The sequence below is a fragment of the Hylobates moloch genome, unplaced genomic scaffold, assembly GCF_009828535.3.
Source record: "Hylobates moloch isolate HMO894 unplaced genomic scaffold, HMol_V3 SCAFFOLD_68, whole genome shotgun sequence".
NCBI lineage: Eukaryota > Metazoa > Chordata > Mammalia > Primates > Hylobatidae > Hylobates > Hylobates moloch.
The window spans coordinates 105,882-125,116 of NW_026652343.1; the positions used below are offsets into that span (position 1 = coordinate 105,882).

At 37.6% G+C, this 19,235-nt stretch overlaps 1 protein-coding gene and 1 pseudogene across 1 annotated transcript in view; both read left to right on the forward strand.

The window, feature by feature from the left end:
• Window positions 1-19,235, forward strand: part of LOC116463813 (centrosomal protein of 112 kDa) — a gene marked incomplete at its 5' end in the record, with an annotated part of 357,755 nt that overhangs the window by 101,788 nt on the left and 236,732 nt on the right. The gene's annotated exons all lie outside the window — the stretch shown is intronic.
• LOC116463812 (nuclear transport factor 2-like) lies at window positions 1,861-2,241 on the forward strand (annotated as a pseudogene).

Here is a 19,235-nt window from a genome sequence, read left to right on the forward strand (position 1 = left end):
CGGTTCCATTTTGCTACAAGACAGCTTTGTGATGTAGAAATTTGCCTTGACTATTAACAAAATTTTTTCTTTAAAAATACACAAAGATGGAAAATCTCAGTTTTAGAATGTAGCGTTATTCATCCATGTAGTTATTCTTTCTTTCATTCATTGAATAAGGGTTTATTTCTTCTGTGCATGTTGAATATATAGTAGAGAGGCTATCAGAGAAAACTGGGATATATAAATATGAATTTATATACATATAAAAACATGATACATGCTGTATAAAGCAAAATACTTTAAAAAACATAATAATAAGGTAATAATCAGTAATAATAAGGTAATAATCAGTAAGATGTACTAGTAATGGGAGGCATCTTAGAGAAGGAAAAGTCTTTAACTGAGTTGTGAAGGAAAAGTGGAGAATAAATTATCCGGGGAGTTTGGTCCCATCCTCTCCTGTCTCTCTAGAGATGCTAGCCTCTACTAGTTTTGTCTCTTTCTTTTCTATTTCCCAGCTCTCTTTCTTCACCTTGTTACATGACCAGATATATTCCTTCGATAGAATACCTTTCCTTTTCTCCTAATGACTTCTAAGTGTCAAGTTCTTTGATTCTCTCAGATTATAGAATTTTGTGACCATGTAGGGATAGTCTTGTGAATCGGGATGATACATAATGTGTTTGAGATGTTAATGGAAAAGTTGAGTGGCTTTATTCTGACACAGTAATTGTATCAAAGACAAAAAGGCTGGGAATTTTTCTATGAGAGGATGATGTGCTTGATATTTATACTCTCTCCAAGCAATTGAAACTGTCAACTCATCTTTGGTTTAGAGCTCAAGTTGATATTTCAGAACCTATCATTATTTAAGAAGGAGGATTGTAGTTAGCATTTTTCACTTTAAATGCTAACTCCTTAAAGCTAATTTGCCTATTGCTATTGTTCTAAAAATGAAACTAGTTTAATGTTGTTGCCTTACTATTCTTTTCAATTTTTGTTCTACATATGTATTAAATACTTTTGCTTCCTATTTCGTTTTTTACTGTAGAAAATAATTTTAATAACCTCCAGAAATGGAAAGTTATCTGAAGCTTTAATGGTATGAGTTGTACATGTTCATGTTTCATTTTTCAAAGATAAATAATTAAAGCATATGGGAAACTAAATAGACTCTAATGAAAGGAAAATGATGGTATAAAACCAAATAATTGTATTTTTGGAGGAGTTAAAATTCATAAACAACAAATGTGGATAGTACAAGTTTGGTTTATTCCTTTTTCAATATTCTTGTGTTATCAAATTTAATTTTTAAGTTTTTGGTGCTGTAAACATAATAAAGAATTATTTTGAGACAGTGTATAGTCTATTTTAAAGTTTTCAATTAAAACTTCCAAAACCATCTTTTTGATTAACTTTTTCAAACTCTGTTATTACAATAAAGTACAAAAATGCCTTAGCATATTTATTCTGATATTTTAAACTCTTTTTGCATTGTCATAAACATTCTAAATATTTTTAACCCTAACACTAATATGGACAAGCTTTCTATTTTTCAGTTAGTATTAAATATATGTACAGTAGTAGTTCACTAGAATATGAAAAGAAACATAACCCACAGAATGGGAGAAAATATTTGCAAACTATGCATCTGACAAAGGTCTAATATCCAACATCTATAAGGAACTTAAACAAATTTACAATTAAGAAAATCCATTAAAAAGTGGGCAAAGGACATCAATAGACTTCAAAAGAAGACATACATGTGGTCAACCATCATATGAAAACAAGCTCACGCAGACCACACTGGTTTGCTGTCACCACTGCTGCCATTGTGCCAGCCCTTCAGGTCTCCCCGAGGCCAGGTGACGCTCCAGAATGGGAGACAAGCCCATTTGGGAGCAGATTGGATCCGGCTTCAATCAACATTGCTACCAGTTATTTGATAACGATGGAACCCAACTAGGCACAATTTACGTTGACGCATCATGCCTTATGTGGGAAGGACAACAGTTCCATGGAAAGCTGCCATTTTAGAGAAGTTGTCTAGCCTTCCGTTTCAGAAAATCCAGCACAGCATCACAGCACAGGACCATCAGCCCACGCCAGATAGCTGCATCATCAGCATGGTTGTGGACCAGCTTAAGACGTGAAGACCCCATCATGGAGTTCCACCAGATGTTCCTATTAAAGAACATCAACGATGCTTGGGTTTGCACCAATGACATGTTCAGGCTTGCCCTGCACAACTTCGCCTGACCTCTTCTCAGCCTGGCACGCTGTTTCCTCCTCCCTCCTCTTCCCAATACTATTCCCGCTCCTCCAGATGCTCCAAATATCATGCACAAATGAGCAGCGCTGCGGTGAGAGTGGGCGCAGTGCTCTGCTGCCACCGAGGTGCTATGAATGATGTTTGGACGCTAGACTAGTTGCATCTATGGGAGAAGTTTGTGTTGTACCAGCGCATGCCTTGGAAAGACTTAAATAATGCAAAAGGTTGCCCTTTTTTTTTTTTTTAATCTACTGACAAGTTGCTCTAGTAATCCAAAGAAGTGAAGAAGAAAGCAGCTGCCTCACCACCCAGACATTGATTTGTTCAGATGTTTCAGTGCCTCATGATACAATAAAACCACAAACATTTTAACAGTTTAAAAAAAAAAAAGCAAAAAAGTTCAACATCACTGATCATTAGAGAAACGCAAATCAAAACCACAATGAGATACCATCTTACATCAGTCAAAATGGTTATTACTAAAAAGGCAAAAAAATAACAGATGCCAGTGAGGTTGCAGAGAAAAAGGAACACGTATACACTGTTGGTGGGAGTGTAAATTAGTTGAGCCATTGGAAGACAGTGTGGCAGTTCCTCAAAGACCTAAAAACAGAAGTACCATTCGACCCAGCAATCCTATTACTGAGTATATACCCAAAGGAATAGAAAATCATGTTCTATTATAAAGACACATGCACATGTAAGTTGATTGCAGCAATATTAACAATAGCAAAGACATGGAATCAACCTAAATGCCTATCAGTGATAGATTAGATAAAGAAAATGTGGTATATATACACCATGGAATACTATGCAGCCATAAAAAAGAAATGAGATCATGTCCTTTGCAGGAACATGACTGGAGCTGGAGGCCATTTTCCTTAACAAACTAATGCAGGAACAGAAAACCAAATACTGCGTGTTGTCACTCATAAGTGGGAGCTAAATGTTAAGAACACATGGACACATAGAAGGGAACAACACACACTGGGTCCTATGGCAGGATGGAGGATGGGAGGAAGGAGAGGATCAGGAAAAATAACTAACGGGTACTAGGCTTAATACCTGGGTGATGAAATAATCTGTACAACAAACCCCATGACACAAGTTTACCTATATAACAAATCTGCACATGTACCCCAGACTTAAAAGTTAAGTAAAAAAAAAAAAAGCTTTCAGGATTATATCACTTAAATAATGAGTAAATATAGGAAAAATAATTTAGTAATTTCTGGCTGGGCGTGGTGGCTCACGCTTGTAATCCCAGCACTTTGGGAGGCCGAGGCGGGTGGATCACGAGGTCAGGAGATCGAGACCATCCTGGCTAACACGGTGAAACCCCGTCTCTACTAAAAATACAAAAAATTAGCTGGGCAGTGTGGCGGGCGCCTATAGTCCCAGCTGCTCGGGAGGCGGAGGCAGGAGAAGGGCGTGAACCCGGGAGGCAGAGCTTGCAGTGAGTCGAGATAGTGCCACTGCACTCCATCCTGGGCAACAGAGCGAGACTCCGTCTCAAAAAAAAAAAAAAAAGAATTTAGTAATTTCTATTGGAATTCATTTCAGCAAGTAAATATTTCCTGCATTTATAAAACACTGATACAGTGAAAGTATTATAAGAAATGATGAATAAAATATTTGTCTTTACTTCTAGAACAGACTTAAAATAACTTATAAACACATATTAACATGTAATTAAAATATAACAAATATGTAGAGAATGGTAGATATTATTGTACTAGATATAAAATATTTCTGTATTTAAATTCTAAATTTGCTTTGACTTGAACTCTTTTTGGTGGTTTTGGGAATAGTTTGAATTTAGTGTGGGTTAAGAGCATGGACTCTGGACTTGGTTGTCATCCGTCCAACTTCTAGCTTAAATTACTAACTGTGTGACCTTAGGCATGATGCTTAATTTCCATGTGATTCAGGCTTTACATCTGTAACATGAGGATAATAATAAGATAATAAGGTGTTCCCTCTAAGATTATTCAGAGGCTTAGAAGAGTTAATATAAAGCATTTAGAGTTGTGTCTGTTATATATATGTATTATTAATATTATTATTATAAGGGCTATATTATATATGTGTATTAGCTCTGTTTTCTTAGTTTCTCATTGCCTTATAAAATCATATAAACAGGTTTTCCAGAAGAACTAATCTTTTCCTGACAGGAAAAGATTATTTCATCATCCAGGGTTTTTTTTCTTTTTAAAGAAAATAGCTTTATTGAGGTACAATTCTCACACCATAAAAATAACTTGTTTTAAGTGCACAATATATGATTTTTAGTAAATTCACAGAGTTTTGTGTTTTGTAACCATCACCATAATTCAACTTTGTAACATTTCCTTTTTTGGGGGACGAGGCCTTACTCTGTCACCCAGGCTGGAGTGCAGTGGTCTGATCTTGGCTCACTGCTACCTCGACCTCCCAAGCTCAAGCGATCCTCCCACCCCAGCTTCCTGAGGAGCTGGGACCACAGGCATGCGCCACCATGCCCAGCTAATTTTTTGTATTTTCGGTAGAGACAGGGTTTCACCATTTTGCCCAGGCTGGTCTCAAACTCCTGGGCTCAAGTGATCCATCCACCTCAGGCCTCTCAAAATACTGGGATTACAGGTGTGAGCCACTACCCCCAGCCCAATTTTAGAACATTTCTATCACCACAAAAAGATCCCCCATGGCACCAAATTTTAAAATAAAATAATGATTTTTTTTTCTGACAAGGTCTTCAATAGTCATTTTGCAGAAAATACAGACTGTTTCTTATTTTGACTTTCAATAAAAGCTGAAAGTTATTATATTAAGATGTGCTTTGGCATATTGTAGAGACCTAAGCTAAGGTAGCCTTAATATGTTGTTTCCTGGTTACTTTGCTCTCCAGTATTTTAACTTTGATACAAGGGTGAATTTAGAAAAAAGATTGTGTGTGTGTTGGGGTGGGTGTTTAGGGTGTGTGTATAAATGCATTGAAAGGGATCTGGACATTATATAAAAACATACATATATATGTATGTTTTATAGCTTATGACAATAATAAAGACAAAATAAACCAATAAAGTTTTAGAAGGAAGAATTATAATAAAACATTAATAGTAGTTAAATATTGTATGCTCACCCTAGTTGGGAAGCATATGAGGTTTTAAAAAATTTATGTTTTGCATGTATTTTTAATTAAACGTGTCTGAGGATTCCTTGAGGTCCTGAAATGCTTTCAATTTGTCCCAAATCACTTAAGCCAGTAAGGGGTGGAGCAGAGTGTAAACCAAGTTTCTGGAAATAGCTAAAAGTCTATTTTGAGTTTTTGACTGAACAGCCTTCTGTGTATTTCATATAATAAATGGAGAGTTGTCAGAGATGAAACACTTTTTTTTTTTAAACAGGTGAGAGTTTTTCTCACCTAGAATGAAAGGATACCCTACCACAGCCTGTTAAGAGAGGGTATTAGGAGGCTTATGGAATATAGAATACGAAAGAGAGCTTTTTAATAAGTGTACGATTAGGATTATTATTATTATTTTAGACGGAGTCTCACTCTCTTGCCCAGGCTGGAGTGCAGTGGCATAATCTCGGCTCACTGCAACCTTTGCCTCCCAGGTTCAAGCAATTCTTTTGCCTCAGCCTCCCAAGTAGCTGGGACTACAGGTGCACGCCACCATGCCCGCCTAATTTATTTTGTATTTTAGTAGAGACGAGGTTTCACTGTGTTGCCCAAACTGGTCGTGAACTCCTGAGCTCAGGCAAGCCACCCGTCTCAGCCTCCCAAAGTGCTGGGAATACAGCCATGGGCCACCGCGCCCATCTAGGATTTTTTAATGAAAAGAAAAAGTATTCTCCATGTAAGAGGCTTCAGGCTTTCTTCTTGTGTGAATTCGTGTGTAATACATAGATTCATCTTCTACTTTTAATTTATCAATCTTACTTTGTAAACGTGAATCTGATTTTAGCATACTTATTTTGATTCCTAAATATCCTAACATTTCAGGGTAAGTAAACCTCATGAATGAACTATAGTTCAGGGAGATTATCCTGGCAGGAATGAAAATATAAATTTAAGTAATGAGAAAGTGGAAGCAGGAAAATAACGAAGATGAAGCTATCATAATTGTCCATGTAAGAGACAGTGGACTCTGGGACAGTGGTGAGCCCGTGATGGAGAGAGAGGATGTTTGCAGCCACAGTGGATCAGACGTGCCAAGACAAGGAGCTTCTCTGGAACTCTCCAGTCTCGTCTGAGTACCTTTTCTTCATCGCAGTTAATAAACTTTGACAAATAATTTCTAAGAGATAGCTGATGAAAAGCTGCATTGTTTTATATTTTTGTTCCATATAGATATAACATAGATTAAGTGGAAATCTGAAGTACAAATACTGATTTTAAAAATATTTTCTTTTAGATTCAGGGGGTGCATGTGCAGGTTTATTACATGGATATATTACATAATGGGGGGGGTTGGGGCTTCTAGTGAAATACTGGATTTTTAAATACAGTTTCATGAATTATAAAGATACAAATATAATGATTTTAAAAACTTTGAAACACTGGAATTTAACTTACTGTATTATACACACACACACGCGCACACACACACGCGCACGCGCACACACACATATATTTTTCCCCATGGTGTAGGATTTGAGTCAAAACATGCCATGATGAAAAAATATTTAGGAATTGTATTAGGCCATTTTCATGCTGCTGATAAAGACATACCCAAGATTGGGTAATTGTGAAGAAAAAGAGGTTTAATGGACTCACAGTTCCATGTGGCTGGGGAGGCCTCACAATCATGGTGGAAGGCGAAAGGCACTTCTTACATGGTGGCAGGCAAGAGAGAATGAGAGCCAAGTGAAAGGGGTTTCCCCTTATAAACCATCAGATCTCGTGAGACTTACTCACTGTCACAAGAACAGTATGGGGGAAACCGTACCCACGATTTAGTTATCTCCCACTGGGTCCCTCCTACAACACGTGGGAATTATGGGAGCTACAATTCAAGATGAGATTTGGGTGAGGATACAGTTGTTAGGGTAAAAATCAGACATTTTTTAAAAGAGAAATTTCAATAAAACTTCAGAGATAAATTGATTTTAGCTGTTTCTGTTTATTGTATTGCCTAATAAATGCCCAGAATGCTCTGAGGACTGAATAAGCCCACTGAGGGAAGTGCTGGATGGGTCGTGGAACAAGAGCACTTGTCCTGGGTAACTTTTTCATGCCCTAACTGGAGACATATCAGGGGCCAGAGATGGAGCAGCAGATTTTGAACTGTACTTGAACCTCAGTCAAGGGAGCTGCTATCTGGAGAACATCTAGGTGTACCCTCTTCTATTTTCCCACCTATATCAAAGATGTCTATTTGAACAGAATCCAGTTTTGCCTTTTCTTTTTTTGAAATCACTTCTGTATTTCATTCTCCTTTGTCCAACATTTTGTGAAGTTTTAATCTTTGAAGATAAATTTACCCACTTCCTTGTCTGCAAGGAAGGAAGAACAAAAACAATCAAGGCCAGGTTAGAATTCCGAGAGGAATGGGGAATAAAACTTGCCTCCCCGCCCCGCCCCACTCCAAGAACTCTTCAGCCTTTCCATTTTCTTTTAATCCCTGACAACACGGGACTCTGATGATCAGGCTCCTTGCTGAATTCAACTTGAAACCCGAAGGCAAGGGAGCCCTTCGGGTTTGATGAAGATCAAAGAGACTCACCTCTTTGGCACAGAACTGGGTGGAAAAGGGTAATGAGTATGCCGAAGGGGCACATGAAAGATGTTTAGTTCAGGGGTTGATGGTGGAGCCCTTAGAGGCAGCATTCTCACTTGTCATTAGGCCAGTGGCACCAGAGAGAGAAAGAGAACCGAAAGTGGCCCCACAGCAGGCAGGGATTCAAATGAACTGCCCCAAATGGTCACTTAGTATTGTAATCACTTGACAGGGAGTGTTGAAACTGGAATGTTCTTTTCCTTTCAAGGAAGTGCCATGAATGTGTTCTTTTTTACATGTTTGGCTCTCCATGTGTTTCCTATTTTCCCCCACATCCTATTCTCCTAGAACTATTTTGCTGTATATTGTGGACAAAATTCCTGGTAGAAGTTAAATGAGGGCTGTGTGCAATGGCTCATGTCTGAAATCCTAGCACTTTGGAAGGCCAAGGCAGGAAGATTGCTTGAGGCCGTAAGTTTGAAACCAACTTAGGCAGTGTAGCAAGACCCCATTTCTAAAAACAACAACAACAACAACAACAATATTAGTTGGCTGGGTGGCACATACTTATAGTCCTAGCTACTGAGGAGGCTGAGGCAGGAGAATTGCTTGAGCTCAGGAGTTGGAGACTGCAGTGAGCTATGACCACGCCACCATACTCCAGCTTGGGTAAGAGAGCAAGACCCTGTCTCAATAACAACAAAAAGAAGCCAAATGATGTTTTGAGGTACCATAGATTGAGAGGTAAACCACATATGCGGTCAATTCAATGAAAGCCTAACTATGCAAGGGAAAAAGTGCATGGTGACGTTTCTGGACTTGCACTAATCCTGTTCTTTGATATCTTACTGTCATGCCCAGATTAGGATGTTTATTTCGTCTCAGATTATGGGTTTTAGAAAACACCCTAGCCACAAGCCCTATTGGCCATGAATTGGAGATGTCTTCTGCTCATATGTATCAGATATTGACATATAACACCCCTTTTCTGACTCCATGTAGTTTTTTTTTCCTATGAACCGAAGTTTATTGAGGGGACTCATCCTGCAGTCTCCTGGTTTTTATAACTTTTTATTGAAGTATAACATACATACCAAAAAGCACACAAACTGAACACACCCATGTAAGCAGCTCCTAGATCAAGAAGCTGAATATTAACAGCATTGCAGAAGCCTCCCTCCCGAGCCCCTAACCGTCACTGCCCCACCTTCAAGAGCAGCCACTATTTTGACTTTTTAATCTATTTTTGAACTGCACATAAATAGAGTCGTATAGAATGCAGTTTTTTGTGCCTGGCCTCTTTTGCTCAATATTTAGGTTTGTGAGATTCATTTATATTGTTGTGTATCATTGTAGTTTTTACATGCTCATTTGTTGAATAGTGTTTCAATATACCGCCATATATTTATCCATTCTACTGTCAATATTCATTTGGGCTGTTTTTGGCTTGGGGATATTATTAATAGTGCTTCAGTGAACATTGTTATATGTTTCTTTTGGTAACTAAATATACACACTTCTGCTGGGTATATATCTTCATCATGCTTTTATGTTTTGTTAAGAATATACATATTATACCCAAAGGAATATAAATCATTCTATTACAAAGATACATGCATACGTATGTTCATTGCAGCACCATTCACAGTAGCAAAGACATGGAATCAACCCAAATTTTCATCAATGATAGACTGGATAGTATACACCATGGAATACTATGCAGCCATAAAAAGCAATGAGATCATGTCATTTGCAAGGACATGGATGGAGCTGGAAGCCATTATCCTCAGCAAACTAATGCAGGAACAGCAAACCAAACACCACATGTTCTCACTTATAAGTGGGAACTGAACAATGAGATCACGTGGACACAGGGAGAGGAAAAACACACACTGGGCCCTGTTAGAGGGTGAGGTGGGGGAGGAAGAGCATTAGGAAAAATAGCTAATGCATGCTGGGCTTAATACCTAGGTGATGGGTTGATAGGTGCAGCAAATCACCATGGCACACATTTACATATGTAACTAACCTGCACATCCTGCACTTGTACCCTCGAACTTAAAATTAAAAATAACAAAAAAGAATACACATATGTGGGAAGAATTAAGCCTTCCAGTTTACCCAGGAGCTTGAATTTTGAATTTTGGTAGACAGGGAGAGCTAGGTTAAATTGGTCTTGTATGGGATTTTAAAGTATAACTGAATAGTAGAAATCTGAATTTAGTTTTAAGATTGCCAAAGTGAGGAATTGTGACTTGATCATTTTGTTTGTAAGGTTGGTGAAAAATATCTCAAGGAATTAATAGTGATATTTAAAATGGAGAAAAAATTGAATTAAGGAGACATCTAGAAATAGCCTAAAAGGAAGCCTGCAAACTTGAATAGTAAACATAAAGATTTCTGTACCTAATAAGTAAGCGAAAGCATCTTTGTAGGGTCTCCTTGATAAGAAATTTTATTCTGTTTAGAAAACAAATTTGAACTTTCAAAAAGTATTCTTGAAAGATTCATTCTAAATACTATTCTACCACAACATAAAAGTAACCTGTAACTTATGATACTTAATAAAGAAGATATGGTGCTGTTTTTAACTGATGCATATCTATTTAAAGATTAAGTTTGTAACTTTTGAATATATTTTTTCTATTGCTACTATTACTAAAATTAGGAACATATGCAATTTATAATGTATTATTCAACCAAAATATGTCAGATTTTCATATCTGAGTATAACGTTACCTCTCACAACATAGATACTGTATAGAGTTGGGGAGCAAGAGGGAAATATTTGACATGTATGAAATCAACTTTGATTCCACTTAACTAGAATTCAATGAGTTATATCAAAGTTCGATTAAAAGTAACCAGAAATTGCTGAATTAGATTATAGTTAAATTATTTAAAAAGTTTATTCTTTGTCGTGGCCAATCAAGTTCTAGGGTAATTCAAAAGATAATTATTTTGTATACCATTGTAATAGAAGGTTGTGATAAAATGAACCTATCCAGAGTTCTGAAACCAGGACATCTCAGAGCCCGATGCCCAAGTTGTATTATCTGGGTATTGCTGTTGGTTATTCAGGGACCAGGGGCTCTTTAGTTAGCACGTGATGAATCCTGCCAGATCTCCACTGTGACAGGGCAGCACTGAGTTCAATGTGAAGTTCCCCAGTCGCTGCTGTCCTCCTCTCCCAAGCACACAGATTTCTCCATGCCAGATGGCCACTGCCCAGGGCTTGGGAGAGCTGATACAGGCATTCCCTTAGCCTTTCTGGCTGGTGTCTCAGTAGGTTGTATGCCCCTCTAGTCCACTGGCTCTGAGCCCAGCTCAGCACTGGGATTTCCCTAGGAATTGCAGTCCTTATGGCCTAGACTGCCCTTCAAGTTCACTTAAGGTCCCAGAGCACTGCAGCTTGTGGTAGCAAGCCTTGCTAGAACTCAAGTTCTGACCTTTGGGATGAGCGATTCACCTCTGGGCATGGGCCAGTCCAGGTGCTCTCTCTGCAGGCAGATGTCAGCTGACTACAGCCTGGTTCTCTTTTCCACCATGACAGTGCAGCACTAAGTTCAATGCAAAGCCTCACAGTCTCTGTGCTTTCCTTCTCCTAAGAGCACAGATGCTATCTGGCTGGTGGATGGGGGAGGAGTGGCATCAGCAATTCAAGACGTTTTCCAACTACTTTAAAGTTCATACGGAAGCAAAAAAGAGCCCGCATTGCCAAGTCAATCCTAAGCCAAAAGAACAAAGCTGGAGGCATCATGCTACCTGACTTCAAACCATGCTACAAGGCTACAGTAACCAAAATAGCATGGTACTGGTACCAAAACAGAGATATAGACCAATAGAACAGAACAGAGCCCTCAGAAATAATGCTGCATATCTACAACCAGATGATCTTTGACAAACCTGACAAAAACAAGCAATGGGGAAAGGATTCCCTATTTAATAAATGGTCCTGGGAAAACTGGCTAGCCATATGTAGAAAGCTGAAACTGGATCCCTTCCTTACACCTTATACAAAAATTAATTCAAGATGGATTAAAGACTTAAATGTTAGAATTAAAACCATAAAAACCCTAGAAGAAAACCTAGGCAATGCTATTCAGGACATAGGCATGGGCAAGGACTTCATGTCTAAAACACCAAAAGCAATGGCAGTAAAAGCCAAAATTGACAAATGAGATCGAATTAAACTAAAGAGCTTCTGCACAGCAAAAGAACCTACCATCAGAGTGAACAGGCAACCTACAGAATGGGAGAAAATTTTTGCAATCTACTCATCTGACAAAGGGCTAATATCCAGAATCTTCAATGAACTCAAACAAATTTACAAGAAAAAACCCCATCAAAAAGTGGGCAAAGGATATGAACAGACCCTTCTCAAAAGAAGACATTTATGCAGCCAAAAGACACATGAAAAAATGCTCATCATCACTGGCCATCAGAGAAATGCAAATCAAAACCACAATGAGATAGCATCTCACACCAGTTAGAATGGTGATCATTAAAAGTCGGGAAACAACAGGTGCTGGAGAGGATGTGGAGAAATAGGAACACTTTTACACTGTTGGTGGGACTGTAAACTAGTTCAACCATTGTGGAAGTCAGTGTGGCGATTCCTCAGGGATCTCGAACTAGAAATACCATTTGACCCAGCCATCCCATTACTGGGTATATACCCAAAGGATTATAAATCATACTGCTATAAAGACACATGCACACGTATGTTTATTGTGGCACTGTTCACAATAGCAAAGACTTGGAACCAAGCCAAATGTCCAACAATGATAGACTGGATTAAGAAAATGTGGAATACTATGCAGCCATAAAAAATGATATGAGTTCATGTCCTTTGTAGGGACATGGTTGAAGCTGGAAACCATCATTCTCAGCAAACTATCACAAGGTCAAAAAACCAAACACCGCATGTTCTCACTCATAGGTGGGAATTGAACAATGAGAACACATGGACGCAGGAAGGGGAACATCACATACCGGGGCCTGTTGTGGGGTGGGGGTAGTGGGGAGGGATAGCATTTGGAGATATACCTGATGTTAAATGACGAGTTACTGCTTGCAGCACACCAACATGGCACATGTATACATATGTAACTAACCTGCACGTTGTGCACACCTACCTTGAAACTTAGAAGTATAATAAAAAAAAAAGACTGTTTTTCCTGCCCTCTTTGATGTAGCTTTCAGCCATATGAAATTAAAAGTAGATGCTGTGATTGCTCACCTGAGTTTTTGTTCCTGTGATGGTGCTTTTTGTACATAGTTGTTAAAATTTGGTGTTTCTGTTGAGGGGAAGAATCACTTAAGCTTCTATTTGGCCGTCTTGCTCTACGCTACACTCTATGCCTTTTTATTGGAGAATTGAGTTCCTTAACATTCAATGTTTTTATTGATCAGTAAGGACTTACTATTATTATTTTGTTGTTTGTGTTCTGGTTGTTTGGTAACTTCTCTTTCCCTTTCTTCCTTTATGGTTACATGATTTTCTTTGGTGGTATGTTTTAATTAATTGCTTTTTATTTTTAGTAAATCTATTATAGGTTTTTGCATTGTGGTTACTATGAGGCTCACAAAAAGCATTTTATAGCTATAACAAGTTATTTTAAAGAGATGAAAATTTATCTTAGATCTCAAAGTATAGAAACAAAAAATGAAAATACTTATATACTTTATCTCTCCACATTTAGACTTTATGTTGTCTCAATTACACATCTTTATATTGCGCGTCTCTTAACAGGTTCCTGTAGGTAGTATTGTTTTTTATAGGTTTGTCTTTTTGGCTTCATACTAGAGTTATGAGTGAATTGCACAGCACAGTTAACAGTATTAGACTATTCTGGGTTCGTTCATATACTTAATTTTACCAGTGGGTTTCATACCTTCAAATGTTTTCTTTTTGCCCATTAGTATTTTTTTCTTTCTAATGGAAAAACTCCCTTTAGCATTTGTTGTAAGGTGGTTCTGGTGTTGGTGAATTCTCTCAGCTTTTGTTTGTCAGGGAAAGACTTTATTTCCCCTTCATATTTGAAGGATAGTTTTGCTGTATATAGTATTTTTGTATGACAGTTCTTTTTTTTTTTTCTTTCAGAACTTTGAAACTGTCATCCTGCTCCCTCCTGGGCTGTATGGTTTTCCCTGAGAGGTCTATTCCCAAATGAATTGGAGCTTCTTTATATTATTTGCTTCTTTTCTCTTGCTCCTTTTAGGATTCTGTCTTTGTCCTTGGCCTTTGAGTGGTCGATGTTTATATGCCTTGGGATAGTCTTATTTGGGTCAAATCTGTTTGGTGTTTTCGTCTTTTCTTTTCTTTTCTTTTTTTTTTGAGATGGAGTCTCACTCTGTCGCCCAGGCTGCAGTGCAGTGGTGCAATCTTGGCTCACTGCAAGCTCTGCCTCCTGGGTTCATGCCATTCTCCTGCCTCAGCCTCCCAACTAGCTGGGACTACAGGTGCCCACCACCACACCTGGCTAATTTTTTATTTTTTTGTATTTTTAGTAGAGACAGGGTTTCACCATGTGTCAGCCAGGATGGTCTTGATCTCCCGACCTCGTGATCTGCCTGCCTTGGCGTCCCAAAGTGCCGGGATTACAGGCGTGAGCCACCACGTCTGGCCCTGTTTGGTGATTTCTTACCTTCTTGAACCTGGACATTTATCTCTTTCTTAAGTTTTGGGAAGTTTTCTTTTATTATTTCTGTGAATAAGCTTTCTACCTCTCACTGTCAACTCCCTCTTGGACACCAATAATTCTTAGATTTTGTCTTCTAAGATAATTTTCTGTATCTTGTAGGAGATCTTTTTTTCTCATTCTTTTTTCTTTTTTCTCCTCTCAATGTGTGTTTTCAAATAGCCAGTCATCAAGCTCACAAGTTCTTTCAATGCTTGATCCATTCTGCTATTGAGAGTCTCAAATGAATTTTTCAGTTCAGCAAATGTATTTTTCAACTCTAAGATTTGTTTGATCTTTTAAAAATTGTTTTAATTTCTTTGTTAGATTTCTCTGATAAATTTATGAATTACTTTTCTGTGTTATCTTGGAGATCACTGAGTTTTCTTAAAAATACTATATTGAATTCTTGGTCAGAGAGTACACATATCACCATTTCACACTAGTCAGTTGCTGGTTCCTTGCTCTGTCTCTTTGAGGAGTTCATGGTTTGTTGTTTGCTGTTGTTTCTTGAGGATGTTCATCTGTGTCTTTGCATTGAAGGATTAGTTATTTATTCAGTTTTCCTTGCCTGACTTGTTTTGTTTTTTATTGGATATGTTTGCTTTAGTGATTCATTATAATTGATTTGTTGATTTCTTTCTTTCTTATCTCGCTAGATCACTGCCTCCTTTTTGTCACTAGATGGCACCTTAAACCCAGGTTTTGCTTGGTTCTAGTAAACAATCAGAGTGTCACCTGTCCTGAATATGGGACGTCCTAAATGGGATATCCTAGTAGTGTGGGAAGGCGAGTTAGGAGTTTGTGGCTAGGGGACCTGTGCTGTTGAACAGTCACTCTGATTTGGTGTCTTTTTTGGCCAAGTTACAGAACAGAGTTTCCAGGACTGGGAATGATAGACTCACCTCTCCCTTTGTCTCTGGCTATCCTCAGGAATATTTCTCCCTTCAGGAACTCACAATCTTTCCTGTGGCTTAAGGCAGAGACAGGTCTTCTGCCAGGGAACCCAAGATGTTGGAGAAGCTGGTTGTCCACCTTGATCTTTTTCTAGCGTAGAAACTCTGGGTTGAGGGGAAATTTTCTGTATGCCTGGGCAGATTGGAGGGGAGGGACATTGTATATATGGAAGTGTGGTTCTCCTACCCTCGGCTCAGAGGTTTTTTTTACTTCTCTGTGGTCCTGGGAACTGCCTCGTTCTCATATTTGAGTTCTGTGATATTGCTGGTGATAATCTCAGTGCTGTATGTTTGTTTTTGGTTTTCTGTGTGGGAGAGTGAAGCCAGCTTCTATGCCGCCATTTTGAAACCAGAAATCTGAATCAGATGTAATTCTCTTTTTTTCTGTTTGTGCTAGGATACAGTAAGACATCAGCATTTTAAATTTTCCCTTAAAAAGTGTAAGCTTAGTGAGTTTATTTCTAATATTGTTTTCCTTTTTTTAGCATTTATTTTCCATTTTCACTTTTGTAGCTCTTTTATCATTCTTTCATATTTCTAGTTTCTCATCTTTTCATGTGTTGTTTTTGTCCTCTGAGTATATGGGTTGGTTTACAACACCACTGATTTGCATTTTTGCTCTTTGCCACTTCCATTATGAATTTTTATTGTGCTCTGCATTTTTGCTTCTTTCTATTTTTCATCGTAATCATACCCCCTTTTAAATATTATTCTGTTCTCTTTTTGTCTTAGCTAATTCTTAGGATTTTACCTTCTATTTCATAGAGATGGTCTTCTTTAAGATTCCTTATACTTTTTTGATATTTTCTTCTGGATATTATATGAGATTATTTTTATGGTATATTTTTATTCTGTGTTTATAGGATGTTGTTCTTTTCCCCTGATTCTACAATAGCTTTTAGTCTCCAACTGGTATTTTTTTCTCATTACTCAATAATGAATAAGGGAGATTTTGTACAGTCTTGGTGTTTCATTTATTTAACAAACACTTGTTGAGCTCTCACTGTACACTTTTGTAGGGACTTTCTGACATTAGTCTACTGTGTATTTTGGGTATGGATTGTCTTGTGTCTTCTCCATGTCAACTTGTATAATGGTCATATTCTCTTGAAGATTTTCAGGTGGATAAAAACATTGGTCAGCTGCCAATGAAGTTCCAAGTTTCTAGGATTATTTTACCTGTAGAAACTCTGCTTTACTGGTGATATATCTTTTTATAACTTATACGTCTTTGATTTTTTGAATGAAATAATGAATTGTATAGTTCTCAGTATGTTTTGAACTCAGATTTTTTTCCCTCTTTTTGTGTCCATGTGTATTCCTTTAGCTGTGGAGATGATGGCTCCCTACATATAGTACGCCAACATCATTTGTACTTTACTTTAATCCGATGTGTTTTGGGAGTTGCTGGCTCTGAATGGTTGTGTGTAAAACACTAGTAGATGTTAGAAAAATGTACCACCATGGAAGGAAAAAGCATTATCATAGAAGAATCACACATAGTAAATATTTTGATTTTTTCAACACAGAATCTTTGACTTGAGGGAGGTAGAATGTGTCTTCCTATATAATTTTTCTTAGGTTCTGTTTCCTGATGCTAATTTACATTTGCTTTCAGGTAGATCTGTATAGATACATTTTTAATTAGTCTATTTCCATGTACTTTATAGTTGTTGGAGATTCTGCCCAGGTTCTTTCACTGTGTTTTCTGTTTATCTGAGTTATTACTGTTACTGCGATGTTTTATTTTTTCCCCCTTTCTCTTTCTAGGTATTTTAGTGAGCACTTGGGGGAGACTATTGGAGAGATGTTAGCCAGTTATCATTTTATCTATGAAACCTAGAGCTATTCTTCTTTTGATTTTTTGATAGAATTCTTTTTGAAATGTGGTCTATTACTTCAATTCTCTTTACAGTTGCATAATGAACAAGTTTAGGATAAGTCAGCATCATCACTTTTGGAATAAATTATCGTGATTTGCTGTAGATTCAATTATAGATTAGTTTATAGGCCTAAAATCTAAATGCACACTGACCTTTCCATTACTTTGAAACTTGATTTCTTAAAAAAAAATAAAAACAAAAAGCCCTTGATCTCAGCTTGCTTTGTGGTCTTATCCCTCATCTTCAAGAGGATAGAGTGAGGCATGCAGAGCTGTATGACCTCCTGAGCAGTGGAACACGGTTAGCTTTCTACAAAATTAATAAGTGAATCAAAGGCTGACTCATGATCTCCCAAGTGGTTTTTCTTTTACTCCAGAAAAATCATCATTTTCCCTGTTGTCATGAATGGTTCTTTTATTTTTCACACCATTGAATATATGCTTTATTAATATAGTAGACCATAGACAACTTCTGAAGCTTTTATCCCTTAAAAAATTATTCCTGGCACCATTTGTTCATGGAGTGTATAGTAAAGCCTTAGCCATCACTTTTAGACTGATAGGTGGTCCTCCTCTACCTCTCCTGTCATCCACCACTGGTTAGATGTAAAAGTGATACTACTTCTATTCTTGAGATTCCAGGCCAAAATATTGTTTCTGGTTTCATTAATGTTCTTTTAAACTCTTGCCTTCTTGTATTTTGTTAATTTATAGGGTGTTTTCTTTGTACCAATCCTTCCACCAGTTGTTTGCTTCCTCTTAAAATTATTGCATCTTCCTCCATTTTGAAGTCTAATTCAGGGCCCTCTTGGTATCTCTTAACTACATTGGTCCTTTCAACACTTAGACATGAGTAAGTATCCATCTTAAAACTTTTTTCTTAATCTCACTCCAACCCCTTCAACTGTGGCTTCTCTCTCCTTCATTGCTTTTATATTCAGGTTTCTTTAAGGAGTTATTTTACTCATCGCCTCAGATTTCTCATCATCTACCTTCAAGCCAATGCAGTTTGGGTTATTCCCTGATGTTACCAAAACTTCTCCTCCCAGGGATACCAGTGACCTCCAATCTGGATTTTGTTCCGTCTTTCTTCCTTAGGACATTTTCTTCTTCATTTTCTGTGCACACATTCTTTTGGTTTTCGTCATCCCACTTGGTCTTTTTTGCATGTTCATCCTACTCTTGTCTTACTCTAGATTATTTCATGAGACAATCCAGTTCGAAAGTTTAGCTTCAGTAACTATCATTCTGTGCCATCCTTACAGCAATGATATACAAATGTGTATCTTGGCCTTGGGCTATTTGCTTAATTTTCTTTATGGCACTTATTAATATATGATATTTTAATATTTTTATGTTCCAATTTTAAAATTCTACTTTAAAATTTGTGTTAGGCAGAGTTCCAGGATTGTGTATATAAGCCATTCCTTTCTTTCGTAATATTCTCCTGTAGCTTACTCGTATCTTTGCTGCTTTTGTGCTTTTTTTCTTGTCTGTTTTGTTGGTCTTCTGTTCAGGTTCAGGCTTTCCAGTAGATGTTACAAATTCCTGGGCTGCAGGTTGAGTCATCTGCATATATATTTAGTTTGGCCTGTGCAATGTTTTGAAAATTTTCAATTAGTTGCCAACATTATAAAATCAGAAGATTTCACATAAATTTTAGATTTCTAGTTTCTTTGGAACTATGTGCGATCTGGCACCACTGACCCCTGCCTTGTCAAGGCAACAAGTGGAACTGATTGGTTATATTAGAAG